General features: G+C 52.2%; 1 non-coding gene across 1 annotated transcript in view; it reads right to left on the minus strand.

Annotated features, from left to right (window-relative positions):
* Positions 1-1,426, minus strand: part of LOC124593041 — a 1,911-nt gene extending 485 nt beyond the window's left edge. The window contains exon 1 of the ribosomal RNA XR_006977792.1: positions 1-1,426. This exon is cut by the window's left edge and continues 485 nt beyond it. This is a non-coding gene — a ribosomal RNA (small subunit ribosomal RNA).
* Between the last annotated feature and the right edge of the window lie 3,574 nt (positions 1,427-5,000).

Raw genomic sequence — 5,000 nt, forward strand, 5'->3', positions numbered from 1 at the left:
TTCGTTATCGGAATTAACCAGACAAATCGCTCCACCAACTAAGAACGGCCATGCACCACCACCCACCGAATCAAGAAAGAGCTATCAATCTGTCAATCCTTCCGGTGTCCGGGCCTGGTGAGGTTTCCCGTGTTGAGTCAAATTAAGCCGCAGGCTCCACTCCTGGTGGTGCCCTTCCGTCAATTCCTTTAAGTTTCAGCTTTGCAACCATACTTCCCCCGGAACCCAAAAGCTTTGGTTTCCCGGAGGCTGCCCGCCGAGTCATCGGAGGAACTGCGGCGGATCGCTGGCTGGCATCGTTTATGGTTAGAACTAGGGCGGTATCTGATCGCCTTCGAACCTCTAACTTTCGTTCTTGATTAATGAAAACATACTTGGCAAATGCTTTCGCTTCTGTTCGTCTTGCGACGATCCAAGAATTTCACCTCTAACGTCGCAATACGAATGCCCCCGCCTGTCCCTATTAATCATTACCTCGGGTTCCGAAAACCAACAAAATAGAACCGAGGTCCTATTCCATTATTCCATGCACACAGTATTCAGGCGGGCTTGCCTGCTTTAAGCACTCTAATTTGTTCAAAGTAAACGTGCCGGCCCACCGAGACACTCACTCAAGAGCACCCTGGTAGGATTGCAACGGGGTCCGCCTCGGGACGCACGAGCACGCACGAGGCGCGTCGCACGCCTTCGGCTCGCCCCACCGGCAGGACGTCCCACGATACATGCCAGTTAAACACCGACGGGCGGTGAACCAACAGCGTGGGACACAAATCCAACTACGAGCTTTTTAACCGCAACAACTTTAATATACGCTATTGGAGCTGGAATTACCGCGGCTGCTGGCACCAGACTTGCCCTCCAATAGATACTCGTTCAAGGATTTAAAGTGTACTCATTCCGATTACGGGGCCTCGGATGAGTCCCGTATCGTTATTTTTCGTCACTACCTCCCCGTGCCGGGAGTGGGTAATTTGCGCGCCTGCTGCCTTCCTTGGATGTGGTAGCCGTTTCTCAGGCTCCCTCTCCGGAATCGAACCCTGATTCCCCGTTACCCGTTACAACCATGGTAGGCGCAGAACCTACCATCGACAGTTGATAAGGCAGACATTTGAAAGATGCGTCGCCGGTACGAGGACCGTGCGATCAGCCCAAAGTTATTCAGAGTCACCAAGGCAAACGGACCGGACGAGCCGACCGATTGGTTTTGATCTAATAAAAAGCGTCCCTTCCATCTCTGGTCGGGACTCTGTTTGCATGTATTAGCTCTAGAATTACCACAGTTATCCAAGTAACGTGGGTACGATCTAAGGAACCATAACTGATTTAATGAGCCATTCGCGGTTTCACCTTAATGCGGCTTGTACTGAGACATGCATGGCTTAATCTTTGAGACAAGCATATGACTACTGGCAGGATCAACCAGGGAGCTGCGTCAACTAGAGCTGAGCAGCCGGCCGCCCGGGAGTGTGTCCCGGGGGCCCGCGCGAACACGCAAGCGTCCGCTCAATTATTCTGCAAACAGGAGGAGGCTGAGCTCCCCTGCACAATACACCTCGAAACCCTCTCAGGTCCCGGCGGCGCGCAGCGCCGTCCTAAGTACTTGGTCGGGTTCGAGAGAGGCGCAATCGCCCGGAGTTTGGCGAGTAGACGCTTTAGGTGCGACCACCCGTGCTCCCAACTGAGCTTGCCGCTGCCGACAGAGGCCCGGGAGCGTGCTGTCGTGGCATTGCCGGCGGGAGACAACACGCGCCACCTACGGTGACCGGCAGCTCCAACGCCAGCGCCACAGAAGGACAAAAGCCCCACTTGGGTGCCGAAGCGAACTCTCCCAGCACAGCGCACGCGCCAACACGTCCGCACAGCTGCGATACAAACCACCTGCGAGAACCGCAGAGGCGACCGAGCAGCAGACGGCGTCGCGGCGCCGAGCGCCGGGCGGCGGCGCATCCTCAGCGCACACAGTCCTCAATCGGACCAGCACACTGCAGATGTCCACCGCGCTTCGCACCGGGCCCGCGAGGACCTACTTTGGCCGCACGGCGCCGCGTGCAGGGTGCGCCGGCGCGCAGCTGCGCCGCCTGCCGCCTCCGTCGGCCGGCGCGCCTGCCACTGGCCGCCCCCACCAGCCGGCTGTAGCGCGTGCGCCCACGCACCGCGCGGCCAGCACGCCGGGAGGCCCCCCCTCACCGGCCGGGGACGGTCCCACCCAGCCACTGCCGCGTATCGCTTCACACCCAGATGCCATTCACGTTCGTGGGCATGGTGGGTATCGCTGGAACAACCGGTTGGTAGCTCAACCGATCGTCGCCATCACTGATTCACCTCTAGCGAGAACAACCGCACCACAACGGTTTACCAGTTGTTCATTTGCATAACGTCACCAGCAAACGTAGGCGTCCATCGCCATTTGCAAATTCAACGATTGTTGCATGCCTGTGTCAGGTGTCACGACACACTATGTCTGCCCACATACACGCAACAACATGTGCACGCTTCGCGAACACGTGGAAGGTGGCCCCCGTACGTATGCGATGTCCATTGCGCGAACGACTGTCAACCGGCCTCTGTCGCATGTCGCAGATGTGGAACGCAGTGCACCATGCTATCACGGTGTGTGAGAAGAGACGACTACGTCTGACAACACGCGCCACTACATCAACAGACGGCTCATGCTGATCGCCATCCAGGGCATACCACACTGCAATCCAGCTCTTATAGGGAGACGACACGTAGCTGAGTGCACAACATTTGGACCGCATGGTTCGCCGTTGTTGGCGCAGTCGTTGTACGGTCACATGTACCACGATGTATCATTCAGTACATGAGGACCAATGTGCAGTACAGTGTGTGATTTGGACGTACAACATCAGCGGACAGTTGACACAGGCCGTACCACAGCGTAGGCTAAGTGCTTCGCACATGCGAATGCCAATGAACAACTGCAAATGCCAATGAACAACTGCAAAGGGCATTGAGCATGTACGTCCTGCTGCCATCCACATTACAGTGTATAGCTGCAAGGTGTTTAACATGAAGCGATACACTGGGGACCGGGCAGTGCGAGTAGCAAACTATATTGCGGGGGTTGCAGTTAGGCAACACTACACTAATTTAACGCGTCGTATGACAATTACAGAGCAGGTTAAGGCCCAACGTGTGTTGGGTTAAGGCCCAACGTGTGTTGGGTTAAGGCCCAACGTGTGTTGGGTTAAGGCCCAACGTGTGTTGGGTTAAGGCCCAACGTGTGTTGGGTTAAGGCCCAACGTGTGTTGGGTTAAGGCCCAACGTGTGTTGGGTTAAGGCCCAACGTGTGTTGGGTTAAGGCCCAACGTGTGTTGGGTTAAGGCCCAACGTGTGTTGGGTTAAGGCCCAACGTGTGTTGGGTTAAGGCCCAACGTGTGTTGGGTTACGTTAAGGGGCAATGTGGGTTACGTTAAGGGGCAATGTGGGTTACGTTAAGGGGCAATGTGGGTTACGTTACGGCGCAATATAGGTTACGTTACGGCGCAATATAGGTTACGTTAAGGCGCAATATCGGTTACGTTAAGGCGCAATACAGGTTACGTTAAGGCGCAATACAGGTTACGTTAAGGCGCAATACAGGTTACGTTAAGGCGCAATACAGGTTACGTTAAGGCGCAATACAGGTTACGTTAAGGCGCAATGCAGGTTACGTTAAGGCGCAATGCAGGTTACGTTAAGGCGCAATACAGGTTACGTTAAGGCGCAATACAGGTTACGTTAAGGCGCAATACAGGTTACGTTAAGGCGCAATACAGGTTACGTTAAGGCGCAATACAGGTTACGTTAAGGCGCAATACAGGTTACGTTAAGGCGCAATACAGGTTACGTTAAGGCGCAATACAGGTTACGTTAAGGCGCAATACAGGTTACGTTAAGGCGCAATACAGGTTACGTTAAGGCGCAATACAGGTTACGTTAAGGCGCAATACAGGTTACGTTAAGGCGCAATACAGGTTACGTTAAGGCGCAATACAGGTTACGTTAAGGCGCAATACAGGTTACGTTAAGGCGCAATACAGGTTACGTTAAGGCGCAATACAGGTTACGTTAAGGCGCAATACAGGTTAGGTTAAGGCGCAATACAGGTTAGGTTAAGGTACGACATAGGTTAGGTTAAGGTACGACATAGGTTAGGTTAAGGTACGACATAGGTTAGGTTAAGGTACGACATAGGTTAGGTTAAGGTACGACATAGGTTAGGTTAAGGTACGACATAGGTTAGGTTAAGGTACGACATAGGTTAGGTTAAGGTACGACATAGGTTAGGTTAAGGTACGACATAGGTTAGGTTAAGGTACGACATAGGTTAGGTTAAGGTACGACATAGGTTAGGTTAAGGTACGACATAGGTTAGGTTAAGGTACGACATAGGTTAGGTTAAGGTACGACATAGGTTAGGTTAAGGTACGACATAGGTTAGGTTAAGGTACGACATAGGTTAGGTTAAGGTACGACATAGGTTAGGTTAAGGTACGACATAGGTTAGGTTAAGGTACGACATAGGTTAGGTTAAGGTACGACATAGGTTAGGTTAAGGTACGACATAGGTTAGGTTAAGGTACGACATAGGTTAGGTTAAGGTACGACATAGGTTAGGTTAAGGTACGACATAGGTTAGGTTAAGGTACGACATAGGTTAGGTTAAGGTACGACATAGGTTAGGTTAAGGTACGACATAGGTTAGGTTAAGGTACGACATAGGTTAGGTTAAGGTACGACATAGGTTAGGTTAAGGTACGACATAGGTTAGGTTAAGGTACGACATAGGTTAGGTTACGGTACGACATAGGTTAGGTTACGGTACGACATAGGTTAGGTTACGGTACGACATAGGTTAGGTTACGGTACGACATAGGTTAGGTTACGGTACGACATAGGTTAGGTTACGGTACGACATAGGTTAGGTTACGGTACGACATAGGTTAGGTTACGGTACGACATAGGTTAGGTTACGGTACGATATAGGTTAGGTTAAG

Source organism: Schistocerca americana, unplaced genomic scaffold (genome assembly GCF_021461395.2).
Source record: "Schistocerca americana isolate TAMUIC-IGC-003095 unplaced genomic scaffold, iqSchAmer2.1 HiC_scaffold_97, whole genome shotgun sequence".
Lineage (NCBI taxonomy): Eukaryota > Metazoa > Arthropoda > Insecta > Orthoptera > Acrididae > Schistocerca > Schistocerca americana.